This window comes from Oncorhynchus keta, chromosome 21 (assembly GCF_023373465.1).
Source record: "Oncorhynchus keta strain PuntledgeMale-10-30-2019 chromosome 21, Oket_V2, whole genome shotgun sequence".
NCBI classification, from domain to species: domain Eukaryota; kingdom Metazoa; phylum Chordata; class Actinopteri; order Salmoniformes; family Salmonidae; genus Oncorhynchus; species Oncorhynchus keta.
In genome coordinates, this window is record NC_068441.1 from 11,394,510 (window position 1) to 11,420,391 (window position 25,882).

A 25,882-nucleotide genomic window follows, 5' to 3' on the forward strand; every position below is an offset into this window, starting at 1 on the left:
CTTTGAAAAGTTTCTTTAAGACTTCTTTCTCAGTGTTATCCGGCCTTGCCACAGGACTCCTCTGGCAGAGAGGAAGGGAAGAAAGGGAGAGGTGAACAGTGCCCGCTTGCGCACCCTGGGTTTGATGTGGAGATCAGGCTTCAAACAGAATAACTCACCAAAGGGACATCATTCCCCTGTCATTCCTCTCCGGCTTTACAGACATGCAGAAAGTGAAAGTTAAGCCTCTTCTCTCAGGCCACTCTTTAGCTAACAGAAATGTACCTGAGCTGCATTTCAGTGACACTGCAGTGAACTACTGAATGAAGGCAGTAGTAGGGGAATATAGGTGACAGACCGATTCATGTCAGCTGTAGTTTTTACAAATGATTACGAGGCTGTGAGAGGTAGGCATCTGTGCACATATGGCTACATTTGTTCGCTGCTGCTCATACAGCTGCCCAACTGTTCATATGGACTAGAATAGATTAATCTGTTACCTCAGTGTTATCTGTATAAAAGAGACAGGTTTTCCAATAGGTCTACAGTCAATTTAAACAGCACAGTGTTATGTAGCTGTGAATGTATCAGGTATGTGATCAGTATTGGTTGCAACATGAGAATATAACAGCTCAGCTTGTGGTATAAATCCATGCGCCGAGGGAATCCCAAACCACAGAGGGTTCTGCTGTTTCAGTCATTGATTTATAACTCTTAGTTTGGACATCAATCCCGGGGGGCTGTCCCACTCTGATGCCCCTGATCCGTTCTTATTCAGGGTGAGTGGCAGATGGACCGATGAGTCCACCAGAGGGGTTGTGCTGTGGTTAAAACCAACGATCACCGCTTACTGAGACCACACAATCAACCCCAAACCTACACTATTCAGTCCACACAATTGGGCTTTGGTTTAACACCAAAGAAGTAGAGTATTTGAGGTGAAATATGTCGCTCTGAATAAAGTGGTTTGAATGTGTGAGTTCTGTCTGGTGCTGATAGACTATTCCCTATGGTACACGCTGTGGTGTTGACAGTAGCCTGCTGTGCAGTTGTCTCTTTACAGCAGCCATGGTGATGCCATACTAATGAGTTGATGCTATTTCTGCTCCATGAGATGTGTAACCAGCTATGCAACAGTCCAGTACAACATCAGATTCAATGAAGATTCCACTCCACCCACTGACAGGCTTATGATGTTCACATCAAAGATGTACCGCATGCATACGCACAGAGACATGAACAAACTCATGGAAGTCAATAACAAGATGTAAACAAGTCTTACCTTCCTTTCCAAACAATGCTTCTCAAATGTTCTCTCGCAGTGTTCAGAGACCACGGTCTGGAAGTAAACACAGAAACTCAAGAGTGATGAAAAAGATCAGGAGTCAGACACAACATCAATGGAGAGCTGAAAATAAACCCATCAAAGTATTATTGTTACCCACATGAAAATAATACTATTGTATACTATGGTATAAATACTGTAGTATTCACTGTAGTTTTTTTGCAGATTTGACTGTAGTATTCACGGTAGTACACTGTAGTATTTACAGTTAACTATAACTACTGTAGTAAAAGAAAACTGTAGTACATACTATAGTAACCCTTACGAAAAAAGATTGCAGTTAGAGTGCAGTATAACTGCAGTATGCTGCAAATACTGCGTCCAAAATAACACCGTTTTTTTTACTGCAGTAATGTTTGGCGGATTGTAGTATACTGTAGTATTTACTTTAGTTTTTTTGTGGATTGTTGTATACTGTAGTATTCACTGTCGTGTTTTTGTTTTATTATCTTTGACAAAAAATTGAGGCTTTTTCCTTGAAGAAATGCTATTTTCTATAATATGTTGTGAACACAATATATGGTCTATAATTGGCATGTAGGTTTCTCAATGATGGATGGCAGAAATTGTGATTTGGGGGAGGGGATTAGGCAGGGTGTATGCAAATTAGAGTTTTTGCAGCTGTAGTGTTTTTGCCGACATTACTGTATTATTTGCTACAGTGTTTTTTGCAGATGGCATTGTAGTATTTACTATCGTATTCTACAACATTCAATAGTAAGTACTACACATGATCGAGGATACTACAGTGTGAACTATACTACTCTACAGTATACTACAGTTTTCTCATGTGGGTAGTTAAAACAACTGTCTTTGTCTCCCTGTTTGGATGTCAAAGTGAGTGAATGCATCATACTCTTTTCATGCAGCCTATTCCTGATCTGGGATGCGTGTAGACCACATAAAACAGCCTCTGTCCATATTCCATTCTAGCTCTTTTTGGTGTTCATGCGTTACTCCATTACTGCTTATCCCCAACAGATGCCATACTCTATTGTTGTTCCTCATTAACAGATGCCTTCCACCATTATGATTCCTTCCCAGCAGATGACACTCACAACCACCGCTCCTCCCTCCCAGATGACAGAGAGGTGGATCAAACGTCTGCTTTATGTCTAGATTCTATTTCACTATCAATGTCATCAAATACCCCAAAAATATTTTCAATAGACCAGCTCTGACATTATGCACCTGTCAAAATGTCTGAGAAACAGAAATATCTCTGAACTCACCACACTCTTTCAATCAGCAAGCTCTTTTAAAACTGTCTCTACTTCTAAAACTGTCTCGATCTCTAAGATTTCCTGTATGTCTTAAACTATCTATATTTGTTTCATTTCTATTGCCTGCTGAAGGCTTTGTTCTGTGCCTGGCTGTGAAGGCAAGACGTGTTGACAGTGTTGAAGCTATCTGCTCTTTGTTGTGATTGGCTGGGTGTCAACGTCCAGTGTGTAAACCACTCAGCAATGTTGCCAAACCAAGCTCTTATCTCCATAAAAGACAAGACTGAACACTGCGCCAAACATTCTATTCCCATCATACCGGACTCTGACCTCAGTAATGATATGACTCAACAAACATGTTATTCTTTGTTCTCTGTTAAATCATTCTTTACACCACAGACACTAAGCAAGGGTAGCATTTTGGGAGTGTGTGTGCGCGTGCCTGCATGTGTGTCAGGGGGTGTTTGATATTCTAAGAATAACACCTAAGCACCCATGGAGCTCAATGCCAGGGCATGCCAGCCACTCATGGGCATCAAAGGGAGGAGAGGCAGGGCACCTGTCTGTCTGTCTGTCTGTCTGTCTGTCTGTCTGTCTGTCTGTCTGTCCATCTCAAGATTCTATATCCCACCCTATGCTGTGTTCTCAAAGGCAGCGATATGAGGCAGGTTAACACATTCCTGATAGATACAGGGGAAAGGGACCGGGTGTTCACAAAACAAACATATTACTCATGTCAGGTTGAGGAGACAAACCCATATACCCAAAATGTTTTATTTGGCCTATAAAGACACCCACAGACATCCAGTGAAACACACGTTCAAAAGTCGCTCAAAAACTATTCATTTCCTCTTGTCTCACTCAAATAAAAAGATTGACGGTTTTAAAAAAATAACAGGAGAGAGAGGCAAAGGTTTTAGTGGACGGAGGGTGACAAGGCGATGGGACAACCGCAGCAGAGAGAAAATGCGACACCTGGCCTCGTCCTTGATTCAGATAAAAGGATGATACATCACAAAGTGACAGGGCAAAAAAATGGTTACTACACAGAGGAAGGGGAACGAGAAGAAAAGTCTATTTTTGGTACAAGTAAAAATATTATTCTCCATCAATTATTGTCCCTCACTGCACTGCAACGTGAGATCTCATTGTTAGAAACATTCTCATATTTTCAGGACTAAAACTACATAGGAATTAAAAACGTTTCAGTGCACAATCCCCTACATGTAATCAGAGGTGGGGGGAATTCGGAGAATAACTGCCTGACACAGCGGTCTTTCAGCAGTTTTATTGTCATCAGGTCTGACTTAGAGGAAGCATCAGGCCGTGTTTCTGTGATTGGGTATGTTATCATTCTCAACCACACCCCTGATTGATTTCAGTGGAGGAGAATGTTTTTCCTCTCCCCCTATTGATTCCACAACCCTTTCTCTCCCCCTATTGATTCCACAACCCTTTCTCTCCCCCTATTGATTCCACAACCCTTTCTCTCCCCCTATTGATTCCACAACCCTTTCTCTCCCCCTATTGATTCCACAACCCTTTCTCTCCCCCTATTGATTCCACAACCCTTTCTCTCCCCCTATTGATTCCACAACCATTTCTCTCCCCCAATTAAGAGTTCAATGAGCAAAGCTGTGTCTGGACAACTCATTTAGTACTGTCTCCATGCCAATCCTTCCCTCACTATTCCACCCTCTATCGCTCCATCCATTCCCAGATATTGCTGAGTTATAGTTAAACAACTATTGTGTCTGTGATGATGCATAACGCGGCTTTAGGGGGCTTGATGATCACAAGGTTAACTACTGGATCTCACACTTCATGAAACACAACCAGAGGGGGGAATTCCTAATCTCTTGACCTAATTATTTGGAAGATTAAACAAAACACCTGAAGCTCAGTTTTCAAACTAATCTATGTCATTGAAATGTATGAGGCAGAATATCAGTGTATCTAACTAGCCTACATGTTAACCAAGTAGACCAACGAATTGTGAGGCTTAAATCAGAAAGAGAAGATTATACAGACAGTGGGACGGGATGAGAGAGCCCACATTTGTCCGTCCTTTGATCTGTACACCTTGGGGCCCCTTAACCAAAGCAGTTCAGTTACAGGTCAGAGGCCCTAATGCACCAAGTACCAAACCGCTAATCCCCATGCTTTAGTGGAGTGAAAAATCCAATTTCAGAGATCTGTAATTCCATAAACCTTATTAGGCACCACAATGGCTGGACCAGGCAGGGAGTGGAAAGGAGGGAACAGGGAAGAAGATGACAGTCTTGGGCAGGGACCTCTCAACACTGGGAGAAAGAGAGAGAAAAGACGGGGGGGGGTTGGGAGAAATGGAAATGAACAACCTGGCCACAGAGCTTTTCATATTATTGTTTATGGAAATCTGAGACACGCAATTTAGTATGATATGTTACGTTTAATTTGATATCTATTCATTTGTGGTTGTCCATCACCCATTTTGTATAATATTACAATTCGTATCATATGTAACGAATTAGCAAAATGTACAATATGTTACGAATTTGCAAAATGTATTATATTTTAAGTGGTTAGGTGGCTAATGTTAGCTAGTTGGCTAATGTTAAGGGTTAGGGTTAGAGATTAGGGTTACGGTTAGGGTTAAGTTTAGGAGTTAGGTTAAAGGGGTAAGGTTCGGGGAAGGGTGTCTTATGTAACCATACCAAATGTAAAATATCATACTAATTTGAGTGTCCCGGATTTAAATGTACTATGAAATGCCTAGTCTGTGAGACCAGGCTAAAATCAATGATGAGACGAAGCACACAGCAATTGGAAAAAAAATAGTGTCAGAAGCAGTTGTAATCTTGCTACTCGTATCAGTTGCTGAGTATTTGCTGTGGGCCCCTCAGGAATGCTTCCAAATAGATTTGCAGATGTGCATAGGCCTACAGCGGTCTAAATGATGAACCACTGAATCATTACGAGAACCCATTCATCATTTACCTCTTTATCTGCAGCCATCATAACATGGAGTTGTAATGAAAATAGACAAACCTTCACTTGGTATGTTACAGTATCTTCAAGCAGCAAAAGTTTAAATATAGGTTTAAGCAATGCAATCATTTGGACTGAGCAGCACCCCAAACGACTATTTAAATGCTCAAAGATGAGAAAACACGGGGAACTCATTGCCTCTGTCAGTAACATCACTCAGTCCTAATCTGATCACCTTTCTTCTCTTCTCCCTGTTGCTTACTATGGCGCCTTTAATATTGGTTCCAATTGCACCACTGCATCCTGTACTCATTTAATCATAGCATCGATGGGCCACTTAGCACCACTGTTATCTGAGAGCTGACATCGATTGTTGTCCCTCCCTGTTGTCCAAGAGGGAGGAGGGAAGGGAGGGTGTGTTTGTTTCAGGTTTGGGGTCAATTCCAATTTAATTAGAAATTCCAATTCAATTCTTGAATTTACACATGAAGTGGAGAATTTATGTTGAATTTATGTTGATTTTTTTTTTAATCTTCAAGTTATGGAATTGTATTTGTAAAAACATTTCATCTTTGGAATTGAATTGGAATTCAATATTTGTACAGTTCATGGAATTAATGCACATAGTATCAAACCTTGATGGTATTTTTTGTGTGATACTTTTAAATAATAATTCCAGCATAGTTACCGAGGCTGTCTGAACAGTTGCATGATCAGCCTGAAAGCCTAAGGGAATTTTATTCTTGGAATTCGTATTACAATGGAATTCAGAGGAATTGAGTTATCTCTGAATTCAAAGACTGACCTGGAATTTGAATTGATTGACAGGGAGAGAGATTTGAAATAAATAGAATTTGTGGAATTGACCACAACCCTGGTTTGTTTGGTGCTACTGTCTTAATGGGGACCATAGTCAATATTCAGAGAGAGAGGTATGAAATAGTAATGATGAAGATGGGTAGCTGGAGAGGAACATAATGTTGAAAATGGGGGTGGCAGTGATGCAGAGGATGATGATGACCGTGATGATAATTGGGATGATGATAAGGATGCTTGTGCCTCGTGGCCTCAACAAAAGCATCTCATACTCAGAAGAGTTTCCTATCTCAAGATGTCTGCACTTGAAAATATGAGTGAAACTATCAAAGTTAATTTCATAAATAATTCAAAACCATGACGCCAAGCCAAAACTGATCAGAGGACATCACAAAAGCAGCGATCTCGTTGAAATCAAAGGCATGAATGTCACTGACAACACTAGTGATTGATATGTCCAGTGAAAGATACAGGACTCTGAAGTCTCCACTCTGGGGCTGACTGGATGGGTGTAATTATATTTCAATGCAGGATACCTACACTGCAGCACCGTTCACATAGATAGCAGATTGAAATGACATTGCACAAGCCTCAAGACACACAGCATACACAGAAGATTGCAAACACACACACACCCACCGGACAGAATTTCAGGTACACCCATCTAGTACTCTTTGTCTCCATAACAGCCGGAATTATTTTTGGACATCTGTTCATCAGAAAAGTGGCACTTCAAAACCTTAATCAAAGAGGCCATCCTCCTGAGGTCTACAGTATTTAACATTTTGTAACCAATCATGCCCACTGTTACTTGAAATGATTAACACAGCCATTCACAAACCTTAATATGGAAGTGATTTAAATCCAGAACTAATTTAGCTTTTTATATTTATCACCCTCTGTCTTTGATAAACACAGATATTAATCTAATTTCTAAAATTCTGTCATCCCCTGTCACGAAACTTACTTACCCAAATTGGTAAATCTGGACAAAAGAGGGCTCCTTAAAAAAGGAATACCCTCAGATAACCTCCGTCGTCTATTACATATCTTACATGCTTCATCAGAAACCAAAGCACCTTAGACAGTTCTATCTCTCGATGCAGAACAATCTTTTGATAGATATGATCATTCTAGTCTTTGGTCAGTTTTGGAACATATGGGACTTGGCTTAATAAAAACACTTTAAGGCAATTCCTCAGCCATAGTAATACCAGTCAGTACCTGCTCTGTTCTGTTCCGAATAACTAGAAGTAGCAGGCAAGGTGATCCCATTTCACCTCTCCTATTTCTATGGTCTATGAAGCCCCTGACCAAGGCAATTCGACAATCGAAAGAAATTACACCAATATCTCTCAATTCCACAGATCCACGTCATTTCATTATAAGCCGACGATATCTTACTTTATCTTGACAGTTTCTCAATCGCTCCCAGAAGCTTTGAAGATCATAGACAAATTCAGCTTCTTCTGAAATTATCAAATAAACTCTATCTGACCTCAGTAGATGGACTAATATCACAGTTGCTTCAACCGACAGAATATCTATTGTCAAAATAAATATATAACCACAGCTGAATTTCTGTTGTTCAATGGTTCCCTTGTCTCCCCCTTCTGGCTATTGGGATAAAATTCATAGCGCGGTTTCAAAATGTACATGGCAAGGTAAGCAATCCAAGATAGAATGAACAAACTTGCATGTACGAGGACTATCCGTCCCAAACTTTAAATTGTATTTCCAGGCACGAGCATTTCATCCCATCCTAAATTGATTTCGACATGATTCTTCCACCCCCTGTCTGAGAATAGAGATAAATAGGGTGTCTCCTATTGGCCTGGATGAGGTGGTCTTTGCTGATATATCCATTTTAAACAATGTAAACTACATTTTGTCCTATTACAGCTCACACAATATCCATTTTGTGCAAAATTGAAAAACAATGAAACTGGGAATCAGAATGGCATGCCCATACTCCAATATTTCACAATAATCCCTTGTGATCTGGAGGGTGGCCTTTTTCATCCCCCCAATGGTCTAAATGTGGAATCCTTACCCTTGCCGATATCATGGACAGTAATGGTTTGAAAAGATTCCAAGATTAGAAAGACATACACATTACCAGACAAATCCTTTTTTCTGTATTGAAAGTCAATATATATAAAAAATATTTAAATAAATAAAAAGAGTTCTTAACAGGGCGTGTTTTTCTTTTTAGATCAGATAAACTGGCCAATGGATTCCCTTGGGAAACCCAATTACTGAACCATCCATTGATGGGATTTATAAATACATTATCTGGGCTCGCGAAAGGGCTGATCTCTATAATATTTAAACAACTTCTGGAAAGCTCATATTCTGAGCTAATCATACAAAATTATGGTCTAAGGTAAAGGTAACCCTTTAACCTGAACAGAATATGGAAAAACAATGACCGTGGCATCCCATACTTTGCACCATCAACTTATACATTTGAAGGTTGTTCACCAACTATTTTACACCAAGGAAATGTTTCACGATGAAATTGGCCCCTACTCCCAACTGTACACTGTGTCCCAAAAATCAGGTAGACACATTCCTTCATATGATGAGGGAGTGCCCTGCAGTTAAACGCTTCTGGGGAAATGTTTTACGAAATTCATTTTGAAGTGCATGAATGTAAATATTCAATGCATTGCATCGATTAACAACGGTAGCTCCTGGAATTTCTCAATCAATATGATACGATTACTGCTGGCAGCCAGCACAGCCGCAAAAAGATATGTCACCTCACTCTCTCTCTCTCTCTCTCTCAATTCGCCAGTGGATACAATTACTATTAGAAATGATAACATTAGAATTATCAAAAGTGAGAATGATTGGTGCTCGTCAAAGAACAATTGACCTGTAACCACCCAAAACTAAACAAAATAACAAAACAAACCAATAAAGAGGCCATCTCAGCCCCTATCATTAAAGAGAAGAGCTGCAGGTTGAGATTTAAACAGTGATCTCCAGATACTGTAACTTCTCATCACAAGGCCCAGCTCACAGCAGCTCATACCGCTGAACAGGAAACTCAGAGGGGAACAGGAGCACTAGTTACTCACTTATTACATTACCCAACATATTTTCTTAGATGACTAGTAGTATCAGGGTGTAGACAGTCACAATCCTCCACCATCATCCAAATCATTCTCAAATTTGAATCATGCTCTTTGCATCTCAGTCTTTGAGTATAATTTCATCACCTCACCACCTTCATCCTCTAGGTAGGCCTATGTTCGACCTAACCAGCTTAATGAAAAGTGGAGGTAAAGTGAGCAGCCACACTAAAGGCAGGAGTCAGACAGCCAGCCATGTCACCTTGAGTTTTGTGACTGTTACCGAAATCTGCCTCCTGTCACTGTACGTGTGTGGTGTGTGTGCCACTGTTGGCTGGCTCTGTGGTTAGTGTGTCATGGCCTGCCAATATATCTTCCCCCTGGCTGGGAGACACCAGATGTGTCCTGTACTTAATTCAACAACGGTCAATTCTACAGCCTCTACATGCAGAACCTACAGAACATTCTAGATGAATACAAGTATGTAGAGCTTGGAACCAAACTCTCTCCAAGCACACTCTCTCCTTTTACACATAGCCTACACAAGCTGCCCTCTCTGTGGAGTCCATAAGGCCTTTTTACGCGTTCACTCTGAGCCACAGCAGACAGCCTTCCAACAGGTCTCCAGGTCAAGACTCCTGCTGAGTGTGTGTGAGGAGAAAGAGAGACAGATCATACAAGGTACTGTGTGTGTGTGTGTGTGTGTGTGTGTGTGTGTGTGTGTGTGTGTGTGTGTGTGTGTGTGTGTGTGTGTGTGTGTGTGTGTGTGTGTGTGTGTGTGTGTGTGTGTGTGTGTGTGTGTGTGTGTGTGTGTGTGTGTGTGTGTATGCATGTGTGTACATAGCTTATGCGTGCACCTGTGCTTGTGCGTATGTGTGGGTGAACTAGAGGAGTGCCTAGGGGTTAGCTGACAGGTAGACAAAACAGGAGCAGTCTTCTCCACTCTAGCAGAGAAAAGAGGCCAGTTGATCTGGGGGTTAGATCCAGCCTCCAGCTGCAGAGTGCACAGTAAATAATGAATGTCTTAACCACTGATTTCTGCCACCACTAACCAAAGGCCCTCCATCCCCTCAAACCCTCCAGTCAGTAAACAGCAGCCAGCCAGCCAGCCAGCCAGCCAGGCAGCCATCCAGTCTCAGCAATAAATATTTCAGGTCCAGGTCACAACCAACGCCCTCTACTCTCTATCTCATCACTCAGAGAGCACTCACTACCGCCTGATCCTTTTCACCCATAAAGACACTGACAAAACATTATGTAAACATCTAACCTAGTCTAGCCTATTGCCTGGAATAGTAGAGCAGTTTTACTGGAACAGAAACAGTATGGTTTTATTCACTTCAATCTCACAAAAGTATAAAAAGTCGACACATTTGGAGCAATTCAAACCAGTAACTTCTTTGTATTGTATTGGGATAATTGTTGTGCATGAACACTCATCAATATATCAATTCAAGATCAAATATGTCAATGCGAACCAGAGAGAAAATTGAAACAATACCGTGACCAAAACTAATACACAAAAAAACATAAACTACACCAAGAACAAGTAGGAGCCGAGTCAGTGTTGGCAGAACAAGCTCTACAAGTTGGATCAATCGCCTAAACTCCACTCTTGATAAACCTGGGGGAAATGGTCAACTTGAGGAAATGACAATTCATCATGTCAGAATCATCTTTACAACCAGTGCCCTATTATAAAAGAACTGAACCACTCAGCTACTAGGAACAGTATTGGCTTCTAATGTCACCCACCACCATGATACAGTGACTTACTGTATCAATGCTTATAACAAAGCTACATGCCTAATGAAAATGTGACTGTTCATTTATAATGACTTTTCATTTAATGTACCAACTTAAAATGAATGGATGGATCCAAACTGCAGATACGTCTATTCCACAACAGCCCAACGCAAAGTCAGATACTTTGTGAAGGAGTTCAGTGCCACATGCATGTGAGTGTTCACGTCCTCCTCCACTTTTACGCTGACGAGATGATGATGCTGGTGGATGTGGTGTTGGAGGTGAAAGTAAATCTAATGGAGGCAAGTGCAATGGAGAGCAAAGGAGAAGTGTAAAGTAGAGCAAAGCTACAGTACTGTACCTCCCAGCTGTGCTCCTCAGAAGCGATGTCCCTGGGTGGAGCGGGTGAGGCGACACACACAGGACGCACACAGAGCTCCGTCCGTCAGCTCACACACAGGCATACACCTGCTCTGACCAGTCTTGGACACACTCCTGTCCTGTGCCCTACTGTCCGCTCTGCTGAAGTCTGAGAGTCTATCCCCCACACAGCCGCCCACTGTTATAGATGCACACCCAAGTGAAAGGAGGGAGGCGTGGTTTCAGAGGAGATTGATAAAAGAGGGAGGGAAGGAGGAGGAGAGAAGGTCCCTCTATTTACAATTCAATTTCGCCTCACTCCCCTTTTCGCCGCATCTCTGTCTCTCCCTCCCTCTCCCTCTCTATCACATATTGTCTTGCGCTCTTGCACTTTTTATCACTCACTCCAACACACTTCTGACACGCTCTAGCTCTATCGTTTTCCTACACTCCCTCTGACTTGCAATCTCTTTTTCTCCTCGTTGTCCTCCCGTCTCTCTCTCCTCCCCTTCTCCTTTTCTCCCACTCTTTTCTTCCTATATCGTTCTCCTCTCTTTCTAGTTTTCAGCTTCACCTTTTTCTCCCTGTCTCTTTCTCTCTCTTTCTCTCGCTCCGCTCTCATTCATGTGGCTGTGGTGTGTGTGTGAGTGAATCAGGGCAGCTCTGGCCATCTGTTGGAGCCTGTGTGCTTCACCTATTCACAGGCTCATAAAGGCAGGGCCAGGGAGAGGAGAGAGAGAAAGAAAGGGGAGGGAACCAGGGATCAATCTTAATGCTGGAGGGTGGGAGAGGAGAGGGAGAGTTTGGCACCATATTTATGAGCCTGGCACTTCTATAAGGCTGGCTGGCATGGCCCCTTAAGAGGATCAGACACCAACAAGCTGCAGAGAGGAATATGCATTAATGGACAAACAAATGCACATCAGGCAAGTGCACAGATATAGAGCTTTACCTGTGCAGAGCGCATTCCCCTTCACCCTTCCAGTCTCTAAAGTGCTCCTTAGTTTTGGGTAAAAAAATTAAATGTCACTTTTTGCATGCGGTTTTTGTCATTGTTGTTCTGAACCCACCGCCCGCAAGTGGTTGTTAAATTTGCGTTAAAGATGTGTAATTTAATTAGTCATTAAGATGTGGCCATCTATTGCTTTTATGTAATTAAATAATCAAAGTCATAATTGCTCAACAAATCTGTGACAGTTGCCCTTTATTTTTTTGAGCACCTGCCCCCGAAAAGGTCTGTGCACAGCCCTGATACATGCCCAACCTCAACACACACACACACACACCATAAGCACACAAACCATACACGCATGCACTTACACAAACAAACACAAACCTGTCAGAATGAAACAGAGCACAATTTTTCATACACATCCCTAAATCTCTCCATTATAATGTACTGTACAGTGCCTTCAGAAGGTATTCACACCTCTTTTTCCACCTTTTGTTGTGTTACAGCCTGAATTTAAAATACATTCAATTGATTTTTTTTACACACAATTCCTAATAATGTCAAAGTGGAATTATGTTTTTAGAAATATTTACAAACTAATAACAAATGAAAAGCTGAAATATCTTGAGTCAATAAGTTGAGTCAATCCTTTTGTAATGGCATGCCTAAATAAGCTCAGGAGTAAAAATGTGCTTAACAAGTCCCATAATAAGTTAGATGGACTCACTCTGTGTAAAATAATAGTGTTTAATTAACATGATTTTTAAATTACTACGTCATCTCTGTACCGCACACAGACAATTATCTGTAAGGTCCCTCAGTCAAGCAGTGAATTTCAAACACAGAATCATCCACAAAGACCAATGAGGTTTTCCAATGCCTCGCAAAGAACCTACAGTGCATTCGGAAAGTATTCAGACCCCTTGACTTTTCCACATTTTATTATTCTAAGGCTGTAATGGGGTGGCAGGTAGCCTAGTGGTTAGAGCGTTGGGCCAGTAACTGAAAGGTTGCTTGATCGAATCCCTGAGCTGACAAAGTAAAAATCTGTCATTGTGCCCCTGAACAAGGCAGCTAAACCACTGTACCTCGTCCGTCATTGTAAATAAGAATTTGTTCTTAACTGACTTGCCTAGTTAAATAATTATAAAACTGATTCATTTGTTTATTTCTCCTCATCACAATACACACCAAATACCCCATAATGACAAAGCAAAAACAGGTTTTTAGAAATGTTTGCAAAAATATATATATCACATTTACATAAGCATACATAACAATCAAATCAAATCAAATTTACTCAGTACTTTGTTTAAGCACTGTCTTCTTGGGTATGACACTACACACCTGTATTTGGGGAGTTTCTCCCATTCTTCTCTGCAGATCCTCTCAAGCTCTGTCAGGTTGGATGAGGAGTGTTGCTGCACAGCTATTTTCAGGTCTTTCCAGAGATGTTCAATCGGGTTCATTTCCAGGCTCTGGCTGGGCCACTCAAGGACATTCAGAGACTTGTCCCGAAGCCACTCCTGCATTGTCTTGGCTGTGTGCTTAGGGTTGTTGTCCTGTTGGAAGGTAAAAGCTTTGCCCAGTCTCAAGGATCTCTGTGTACTTTGCTTTCCTTCTACCCTGAGTAGTCTCCCAGTCTCTGCCGCTGAAAAACATCCCCCACAACATGATGCTGCCACCACCATGCTTCACCCAAGGGATGGTGCCAGGTTTCCTCCTGATGTGATGTTTGGCATTCAGGCCAAAGAGTTCAATCTTGGTTTCATCAGACCAGAGATTCTTGTTTCTCATGGTCTGAGAGTCCTTTAGGTGCATTTTGGCAAACTCCAAGCGGGGTGTAATGTGCCTTTAATTGAGGATTGGCTTTCGTCTGGCCACTCTACCATAAAGGCCTGATTGGTGGAGTGCTGCAGAGATGGTTGTCCTTTGGGAAGGTTCTGCCATCTCCACATAGGAACTCTGGTTAGCTCTGTCAGAGTGACCATCAGGTTATTGGTCACCTCCCTGACCAAGGCTCTTCTCCCCCGACTGCTCAGTTTGGCCGGGCAGCCAGCTCTAGGAAGAGTCTTGGTGGCTCCAAACTTCTTCCATTTAGGAATGATGGAGGCCACTGTGTTTTTGGGGACCTTCAATTCTGCTGAAATTGTCAACTGAAATTGTCAACCTTACATAGACAGGTGTCTGCCTTTTCAAATCAAGTCCAATCAATTGAATTTACCACAGGTGGATTCCAATCAAGTTGTAGAAACATCTCAAGGATGATCAATGAAAACAGGATGCACCTGAGCTCTGTTTTGAGTCTCATAGCAAAGGGTCTGAATACTTATGTAAATAAGGTATTTCTGTTTTTTATTTTGATTACATTTGCACAAATTTCAAGAAACCTGTTTTAGCTTTGTCATTATGCGGTATCGTGTTGATTGATGACGGAATGTATCTTTAAAATCCATTTTAGAATAAGGTTGTAACGTACCAAAATGTGGAAAAAGGGAAGGGATATGAATACTTTCCGAATGCACTGTATTGGTAGATGGGTAAAAGAAAAAGCAGATATTGAATATCCCTTTGAGCATGGTGAAGTTATTAGCTACACTTTGGATGGTGTATCAATACACCCACTACAAAGACACAGGCAACCTTCCTAACTCATTTGCCGGAGAGGTATGAAACCGCTCAGGGAGGCCAATGGTGACTTTAAAACAGTTAATAAGTTTAAATGCTTAGATTGGGGGAAACCAACAACATTGCAGTTACTTCATAAGACTAACCTAATTGACAAAGTGAAAAGAAGGAACCAGTACAGAATAAAAATATTCCAAAACAGAAATCCTGTTTGCAATAAGGCACTAAAGTAATAATGCAAAAACAATATGGCAAAGCAATTCAGTTATTGTCCTGAATACAAAGTGTTATGTTTGGGGCAGATCCATTACAACGCATTTCTGAGTACCACTGTTCATATTGGTGGCTGCATCATGTTATGGGTATGCTTGTAATCGTTAAGGACTGGGATGTTTTTCAGGATAAAAATGAAACAGAATGGAGCTAAGCAAAGGCAAAATCCTAGAGGAAAACCTGGTTCAGTCTGCTTTCTACCAGACACTAGGAGATGAACTCACCTTTCAGCAGGACAATAACCTTAAACATAAAGCCAAATCTACACTGCAGTTGCTTACCAAGAAGACTGAGAATGTTCCTGAGTGGCCAAGTTACAGTTTTGACTTAAATCTACTTTAAAAAGTCAAGAAGACCTGAAACTGGTTGTCTAGCAATGATCAATAACCAATTTGACAGAGCTTGAAGAATTTTGAAAATAATAATGGGCAAATGTTGTACAATCCAGGTGTGGGAAACCCTTAGAGACTTACCCAGAAAGACCCATAGCTGTAATCAATGCCAAAAGGTGCTTCTACAAAGTATTGACTAAGGGCTGTGAATACTTATGTAAATTAGATATTTCTGTATTTCATTTTCAATACATTTGCCAAAATTCCTAAAAATATTTTTTCACTTTATCATTATGGGGTAGTGTGTGTAGATGAGTGAGAGAAATAAATATTTAAAATACATTTTGAATTCAGGCTGTAACACAACAAAATGTGTAATAAGTCAAGCTGGTTAGTCTGTGTTAGTATTCCTGTCGAGCTGCATAAGTTTTGCTCTCCACTTTCTGGAGGATCAAGTTTTGAAATCAGTGGAATTAGAGTATGATAGATGTTTCTCCCTCTCTTTAACCATCTCCGGATTACATCTTCAAACTAAGGACAACCGTGGCATGGCATCCGTGACAGGGAAACGCTTCCATCATGCATGATGATGTATACGGACGGGTAAGATAGTCTAGCTAGCAAAATTTTCAGATATTACACGTTTCGAATTTTGACAGGTGGTTAAATTTCAAGCTAAAGTGTACTGTTAGCTAGCTAGCTAACGTTACATGTATGACATTATTATTAATATCCCAGAGCTGTTTGCTTTGCTAGTTAGAGCCTAATGTTAGCTAGTTAACATTGAACCTGGTTGGTTAGCTCCCAGCATATTCATGCAGGGTAGTAATGACATGAGTCACATATACACACACACACATACAACAACTGACATTTACAAGCCCCTGATGGACTGACTATTCTCTAAACAATGTATTTTATCTCCATATTATGTCTATCTCCAATATTCTACCCACGAAAGGGCTAAGAATAGCCCATATTAATATATGTAGCCTTAAAAATAAGGTTCATGAAATCAATAACTTGCTAACATCGGATAACATTCATATATTGGACAATTCTGAAATTCATTTAGTGTCCTGGCCATCTCTGAAACTCACTTAGTAGTGATGCCCGGGTTGACTCATATCCCGCAGTCCATACAGTTATATCCATGGGGCGAGCAGATTTAGGGTAAATCAATATTGTGTGGATGAAGGGTGGGTGTGAATACAAAGAAAACAATACCTTAAAAAAGTCCATAAACGTATCAGTATTGTGCAATTTCTATCTATCTATAGGCTACATTGAATTTATATTTAATTTATTTTAGGCGATCTGGCATTAGTGCATATTCCTAAACTTCAGGGCTTAACTCTACACGCTCCTACACACCTATCGCCAAATGCTTTTGGGAATGGACAGAAAAAGTTAACGTCAATCCAGAGGCAAAAAGTCTGAATTGAATTCAGTAAGAGAAAAGCTGTGAAATGGTAGTTGAAAATAAAGAGAAGAGAGGGACAGAAAACTTTATATTTGGTCAAAGAATTGGTGAGGTGGTGAAAGAGGATGATAGCAGTGCCGGCTATGTTATGTGTGATGATTGTGAGACGCTATACAAATTCGACAGTCCTAAAACGGGGACTTCAAATAGGCCTGTGGCCTATGGTTAAGGGAACTGTAGCCTAATGTTCAAATGGGTTAAATGGGAAACTGAAATTTGGACACTGACTGTAGGTCTATACATAGCCACATAGCCATAGTATTAACTGCAGAACTGAGCATTTCTTGTAGTAAAATGATACACCAAATGCAGGCAACTTTTTTAACAGGGAACAGAAGTAAAAAACAGGAGAAATGTGATTTCTCTCTTTCAGCATGTGAATGTGCAGTTAGATACCGTCTGTAGAGGTACTATCTTTATCAGCCTCATAAAAGCTGATGGTATGTCAACCTCATAAAATATGCATCTAAGCTGAACTGAAATATTATCATAAACATGTTGGGTCATTTTCACAGCTTTCTATTTCCTTACAAACTGATGTCATTTAAAAATATATATATTGCCTTTTCTCCCTGGTCCCTAAATGTCTTTGCTTCGCGAAAGAAGCAGAGATGACAGAGAACTTTACCAATGTCAACTAGATTGAAGCATTCATTCTATCGATTTATGACATTATTCTGGTGAGCAAGGGTTTATTTAGTCTTCTCGCGCAACATATAATGACAGAAGAGAAGCTGCGTGTATTTAGTTATAGATAAGTTGGCTAACAAATAGCCTACCAAAATAACAGAAATTAGAAGCAGAAACATATCTAAATCAGGCAAAAACAATCCTGCACCCCCTGTCAAAAAATCCTTCCACCATCTCTGACTGTAGCCTAATGTTCTACATTAGCAGGTTAGGGTCGGGTGCGGGCCTCAGATTTTCACTTTATCACATATAGTCAGTTGGTTGCGGATGGGTTATTAGCAATTGCAGGCAGGTGCAGGTGAACAAACAGCTGACCCGTGCTCCACTATCACATAGATAATTCCTTGAAATATACAGCAGTAGCAATATAAGGATATGACATCGACAGAAAAGACAGGAATGCCTACGGGGAGGTGTTGCGGAAGGCACATATGTTCAGAGCCATATCCCTGTAAAACTTAGAGAGGATCTCCTGTCAAATGTTGTTGAAGTGTTGTGGTTGCAAGTTCACCTGCCTCATCTAAAGACTCTTCTTTTGGGGTGCTTCTGTAGGCCACAATGCTTGATATGATGGTGTGTGATGTTTTAAAGGAGAGGTCTATTTTCTGGGTGACCTGAACATTGGCTGGTTAGCTACTAGATGCCCTCTTCAGAGGAAGCTTCTAACTGTGACTAACGCCTGTAATATGACCCGGGTTATCACTTAACCGACTTGTATTGATCATATCTTCACTAATGCTGCAGAACTTTGCTCCAAAGCAAGTTCCCATTGGCTGTAGTGACCATATCATTGTGGCAATAACAAGGAAAGCCAAAGTGCCACATTTTGGGCTTAAAGTAATTTATAAGCGATCACACAAAATGTTGAAGATGTAAAAAATGTATGCTGGTCTGATGTGTATGAGGAAGTGAATCAAGATGCAGCACTGGAAGCATATGTAAAATGATTCATGCCAATTGTTGACAAGCATGCACCTGTTAAGAAATGACATGTGAGACCTAATAGAACCCTCTGGATTGATGATGAATTGCACAATTGTATGGTTCAAATAACTGATGTTAAAGAGGTGGCAAACAAGTCAGGCGGCTCAGATGATTGGTTGACATAATGTAGATTGTGAAATGTTTTGACTAAACTTAACAAAAATAAGACGAAATTATATTACCAAACCAAGATACATGACATAAAACACAATGGGAAAAGACTTTGGAGTACCTTAAATGATATCATGGGCAGAAAACTAATTTCAATGACTATTTCGCTAGTAAAGTGTGAAATAACTCAGAAGTGGAATGACATTGAAAAGTGATCATCATATTTTTGTATAAAATATCAAATAATGAAAGAGAAGGATTGCTATTTTGAATTTGGTCAAGTTATTGTGGGAGAAGTGGAAAAAGTATTGTTATCCATTCATAATGTTAAGCCACAAGGTATAGTCAACCTTGATGGGAGACTATAGAGAATTGTAGCAGACCGTTATGCCTCCCCTTTTTGCCATACCTTTAACCAAAGCCTAAAGGAGTGTGTGTCCACAGCCGTGGGAGGAAGCTAAAGTAATTCCACTGCCTAAAAATAGTAAAGCAGCTGGCTCTAACAGCCACCCAATCAGCTTGCTGCCTACTCTTAGTAAACTAATGGAGAGAATTTGTGTGACCAAATACAATATTTCAGATAAAAAATAAAAAAAAGTTAACTACTGACTTTTAGCATGCATATATATATTTTTTTAATTTAACGAGGCAGATCAGTTAAGTCAGTTAAGAACAAATTCTTATTTTCAATGATGACCTAGGAACAGTGGGTTAACTGCCTGTGTTGTACCAGGGTTCTATGAGGTCTCACATGTCATTTCTTCACAGGCGCAGGTTTGTCAACAAGTGGCATGAATCATTTTACATATGCTTCCAGTGCTGCATCTTGATTCACTTCCTCATACACATCAGACCAGCATACATTTTTTACATCTTCAACATTTTGTGTGATCGCTTATGAATTACTTTAAGCCCAAACTTTGGCACTTTGGCTTTCCTTGTTATTGCCACAATGATATGGTCACAACAGTCAATGGGAACTTGCTTTGGAGTGTCACCCCCTTTGAAGAGGGGGATGACCGCGGCAGCTTTCCAATCTTTAGGTATCTCGGAAGACACGAAAGAGAGGTTGAGCAGACTGGTAATAGGGGTTGCAACAATGGCGGCAGATAGTTTTAGAAAGAGAGGGTCGTCAGATTGTCTAGCCCAGCTGATTTGTATGGGTCCAGGTTTTGCAGCTCTTTCAGAACATCTGCTATCCGGATTTGGGTGAAGGAGAAGCTGTGGGCGCTCGGGCAAGTAGCTGAGGAGGTTCTCTTGTTCTCCATGGACTTGACAGTCTCCCAAAACCTTTTGGAGTTAGAGCTACAGGGTGCAAATTTCTGTTTGAAAAAGCTAGCCTTTGCTAGCTGCCATCACATCGTTGGAGAGTTATTTATCCAGTAGAACCCAGAGAGTGTTCTTCAATGGAAGCTTCTCTAACATCAGATATGTACAGTGTAGTGTTCCTCAGGGCAGTTGCCTTGGGTCGTTACTCTTCTCAGTTTTACAAATGATTTGCCACTGGTCTTACATAAAGCTAGAATGACTATGTTTGCGGATGATTCCACACTCTACATGTCAGCACCCGCAGCCAGTGAGCTCACTGAAATTCCAAATAAGAAGTTACAGTCAGTATCAGAATGGGTGATTAATAATAAAGTGGTCTTAAATACATTGAAAACTAAAAGCCTTGTATTTGTTTCAAAATATTCTCTAAGACCTAAACCTCAACTGGAGTTGTGTACAAATGGTGTGACCATTGAGCAAGTTGAGGAAGCTAAACTCCTAGATATAATATTGGATGGTCAATTATCATGGGCAAGTCATATTGACAAAGTTATTGTGAAAATGAGGAGGGGTAGGGCTGCTATAAAAAAAGATGTTCTGCATTTTTGATACAAAAACTAACTGTACGAGTTGTTAAGGCTCTGGTGTTGTACCATCTTGATTACTATCCGGTAATATGGTCAAGCGCAGCAAAGAAAGACCTAGCAAAGCTGCAGCTGGCTCAAATGAGAGAAGCACTTCTTGCTCTTAACTACACAAACATAACTAACTTCAACAACATGCCAGTCTTTTCTGGTTGAGGGTTGACGAGAAGTGAACTGCTTCTCTTCTCGTTTTCATGAGATGTATTACTGCAATGAAAATTCCAGATTGTCTGCATAATCAAATAACATTCAGCTCAGTCATCCATACATACCCCACAGGACATGCCACCAGGGGTCTCTTCACAGTCCCTGAGTCCAAAACGAATTCACGGCACCGCACAGTATTCTACAGAGCCAGGATCGCATGGACCTCCCTTCCATCTCTAATAACTGAAGTAAACAGCTAAATTACCTTTAAAGAAACGAAACAACATTTCATGGAATGGTGGGAACTGTGAGGGGACACACACAAACACATGCACCTATAAACACACTTTAACAAACACATTATTTTTTGTTGTATTGTTTGTATTATTTTTTTTAACGTTTTTTATTGTTTGTATATCATTACATTTTAAATGTGTGTGATTATCCTTGTCTATCAGTGTGCCAGTGTTTGGTTACTTGTCATGTTTTGTGTTTTTTTGTGGACCAGGAAGAATAGCTGCTCACTCTGCAAAAGCTAATGGGGATCCAAATAAATATATACTGTGGCTCAGAAACACTCAAGAAGTCATGAAAAACAAAAAGTTGGTTAAAAAAATGCTATAAAAATAAAAATAAATATTTACAAATATACAAAAGCTCTCTGCCTTGTCTTCCTCATGGCACCATGGCAACCATGAAACTCGAAATATTAGCGAGCTGGTTAGATGTTTGCTGCTTTTCATCACTCTAATCTCAGACAAAACTCAAGGAACAATATTATTAAAATATTTCTGTGAAATAATCTCTCCTGTTTTATAGTTGATGAGGTTGAAGCACTTCTGACACCATGTTATGAGCTTAGTCAGATATGACTGTACTGCGCAGCAGAGCATAAACAAATGGCTCACCATGAAAGTTAGTGATCGATTTAGTGATACTCGAGTCCTGCCCATACACTAGTTATTTATGAAAAATATGCCCTACCCTGCCCTAACCCGATGTATAATGTCAGGGCCCGCTCGGGTCGTGCATTAGAGCTTTAGGAGGAATCCACACTTTCTCCTGGTCTCCCTGGTGATTGATGCTTCGGTTTACAAAACATAAGGAACACCTTCCTAATATTGAGCTGCACACCCTTTTGCCCTCAGAACAGCCTCAATTCGTCATGGCAGGAACTCTTCAAGGTGTTGAAAGCATTCCACTTGGATGCTGGCCTGTGTTGACTCCATTGCTTCCCACAGTTGTGTCAAGTTGGCTAGATGTCCTTTGGGTGTTGGACCATTGTTGATACACACAGAAAACTGTGGAGCGTGAAAAACCCAGCAGCGTTGCAGTTCTTGACACACACAAACCGATGCGCCTGGCACCTACTGCTATATTCTTTTGTCACCTGAATAGCACATATACACAATCCATGTCTCAATTGTCTCAAGGTTTCAACACTTTCTTTTACCTGTCTCCTCCCCTTCATCTACACAGATTGAAGTGGATTTAACAAGTGACATCAATAATGGATCATAACTTTCACCTGGATTAACCAGGTCAGTCTGTCATGGAAAGCGCAGGTGTTCCTAATGTTTTGTATACCGAGTGTGTTTCTCTCAACAGGTTATTTAAATGTATCCACAGCATCACAGATTACATATGGAAACCCTCCTCTCCCTCTCTTCGCATTAGGCGTACTTCCCCCCTCCTTCCCTCCCTCTCATCACATTCCCCCTCCTCCCACCCATCCAATCAATAACTTAGTCCTATATTTTATATTTCTCATGGAAATCAGAAGGGGAGATAGATTGTAGGCCCCTCACAATGCATTAAATTGCAATGCACACAATAAATAATCTGTCAGTTTGTCACGCAACACTATTGCCTTGCTGCTAAGATGAAATCATGGTGCATGAAAACATACAATCACATTTGATATGATGAAATCTGATGACCGTCCTTGATTCATCCTTTAGAAATCTTACAGCACATAAGAACCTTTACATTGTTGATAAATGGTTGACTTCTTCACAAATCCTGATGAACATGGTCTTATAAGGGCACAAGGCGAGACCCAGATGCAGACACAGGAGGCAGATGGTTAGAGTCCAAGATGTTTATTAACAATCCAAAAGGGGTAGGCAAGAGAATGGTCGTGGACAGGCAAAAGGTCAAAACCAGTTCAGAGTTCTTAGAGGTACAGAATGGCAGGCAGGCTCGAGGTCAGGGCAGGCAGAATGGTCAGGCAGGTGGGAATGGAGTCCAGAAAAACAGGCAAAGGTCAAAACCGGGAGGACTAGTAGAATAGAATAGAAAAGCAGGAGCACTGGAAAACACGCTGGTTGACTTGAAATTACAAGATGAACTGGCAGAGAGAGACAGGAAACACAGGGATAAATACACCAGGGAAAATAAGTGACACCTGGGGGGTGGGGGGTGGAGACAATCACAAGGACAGGTGAAACAGATCAGGGTGTGACAGGTCTGTCTCCAAGAAGCTACTTTCTGATTGTCTTAGCAGTTTGATACGATTCATTACAACACATAGTGTAATAAAATTATCATATCTCTTGCAGAGTGTATTCCAGACCAAAGAGAAGCTCCTAGTATAAACCACATCCCAGTGATCCAGTAAACAGTGAACATAGAAGAGGCTGGATTAGGACGAGCCCCTCGAGACAGAAATGTTTTTCCTGAGCAGAGATGACATGCCAACCCATGAGCCCATGACACCACTTTACGATATGATTTATTCATAGTGTTTTCTCATGCACTTCAGCTGTGTCATCATGGCACTGACATCTGACTGTGTTGGGTCACTCCACCAACTCGGTGCCTTTTGAGAAGCGTAACTTGGTAAAAACAAAATGTTTGATTTCACCTACTTTTTACATTCTTTCATAATGAGCATTCTGTCATGAAAAGCTTTACAATGATGGTGAAACTCGACACAGGGTTGGCGGAGGGGTATGTCAAAATGCTGAATAAAAAAATGGATTTATTGAATTCTCCATGTGGTCTATATTAAATGAAAGGTCACAATTTGTGGTCATACCCACATCCTTAAAAACACAGGTGCTGGAATATAACAGGCTTTTAAAATTGGTGCACAATTTCTACTTTATTTCTGCCTATTACTTCCTGATCTCATCCTTACTACATCCTATTACCAGTTTATCATCTATGTTCCTTGTTTAGGCTTTATGATGACTGATAGGTGAGAGATTGAGGTTTGCTATTGCAAAGATCCATTTTAAATACTGAAAGCTTTTGCCTGCGATTACCTCAGCTTTCAGGGAAGATCTATAATGTAATTATTGGATTGTGTTGAAAACAATTAACATTGCTTTACTACAATGGACGAATCAGATAAGTAGCAGACACACTGTGGAAGGTGAGGTCATAAAGTCAGGTCAGTCTAACCCTGCAGGTTTAATGTTACCAATGGGTGCTCTTCTCTCATCTACCATGATGGCTGATTCAGGAAAAAAAAAGTCTAACTAGTGTAAAATGGAAACAAAAATAGCTCACATCTGGGGAGTTAACATTACTCCACCTGACACGGTGGATAGCGAGCTGTTTATTAAGGAGCTAATGAAGTATTCATAGGAGGAAATTGATTCCGCAGCATGTGGATGGAGTGGAGGATCAGTTTAGAGAGATTTTGTGTTATTACAATAAATGTACAATATGTGACGTACTGTACGTGGCGCAACAAAGTGGATAGAGAAAAATAAATACATTTGAAAACTGTGCAGCAAAAGGCTGGAAAGAGTCCAGCCTTGGAGTCCATCCACAAAGAGCCATAAATGTATGCAGTAACCTTGGGAAACTTGTCTTGCCTTTTTGGGCTTCAGTGGGCTTCAAGCTGAGAGCCATGTAAGCCCATTTGGGTGAGGTTGTTGGGCCAGCGAATAAATAAGAATGAATGATCTTTCCTCTGATACTCCTAACAGACATCTACGTTGTGTCCTGCTGGGCTATTGTCCTTGGCTCGCAGTCTCAGTTACAAATGAATTTGTTATTTTTGCCCAGTGTGCGCCTCGCTGATAAGAATGTCCCGTGTCAGCTGTGTTTGTGATGAGGGAGGACTTTGCGCAAATGAGACTGACCCCTCTCTATCTCTGAAAGCACTCCTCTTTTCATTCCCTCTGTTTATTTGGTTCAAGGCTGAGCTGAGCCCCTCTCCCAGTACTCCCCCAGCCCTCCACTCCTCCCACCCCCTTCAAAAAGAGAAATCCGTGGCTGAATGCTGGTGTCTATCCATCAGCAGGCCCTAGCACTGAGACAACGCTTGATCACCATGACTACCCAGGGAGAGAGTGAGCCATCACAAAGGACGTGCATGGAGGTGCTCTGAATGTGGAGACTCAACCACAGAGGCTTGAGTGACACTAGGATGAGTACAGTGTTGCAAAACCCCTCAGTATAGCTTTTCAGCAACTTGTAAAATGCAAATAGCCTCTTGGCACATGGCACATGGACTTAGACCACTACTGGTCCATTACCATACTACACTGGCCTGACTCACGGCCCTGCATACAAATCACACTATATCAGCCCCTCGCCATTACTGAAAATGCTACAGTATTCTGAACACACATAGCAATGTGGACCAGTGTCAAGAGTACCATTTGGTAGATATTCACCCGTGTGTATGGCCGACTTATGCTAATAACCACACCATATATTAATAGTACACCATTTTCAATGACGGCAAGGCATTGATTTAGCCGAACGTCTAAGGGTCATTAGGACGCGAGTGATGATACATACCGCTCATCATCTTGTCATGTTTAATGTATTCTCGCCTTATTTATTTGTCCTCTCACATCACAAGCTCCCATTATGTCCATAAATAGTTC

General features: G+C 40.9%; 1 protein-coding gene across 3 annotated transcripts in view; it reads right to left on the reverse strand.

Annotated features, from left to right (window-relative positions):
- LOC118400119 (extracellular sulfatase Sulf-2-like) overlaps positions 1-25,882 on the reverse strand; it is a 75,907-nt gene that overhangs the window by 47,620 nt on the left and 2,405 nt on the right. The window contains exons 1-2 of one of the 3 annotated variants that reach the window (XM_052473331.1): positions 11,521-12,081; positions 1,262-1,318 (exon numbers count right to left, since the gene is read on the reverse strand). The gene's annotated coding sequence lies outside the window, so the exon portion shown is untranslated. Of the gene's footprint in view, positions 1-1,261; positions 1,319-11,520; positions 12,082-25,882 lie in introns of those variants that run through there. The other 2 variants (XM_052473332.1, XM_052473333.1) reach the window with 2 other exon arrangements.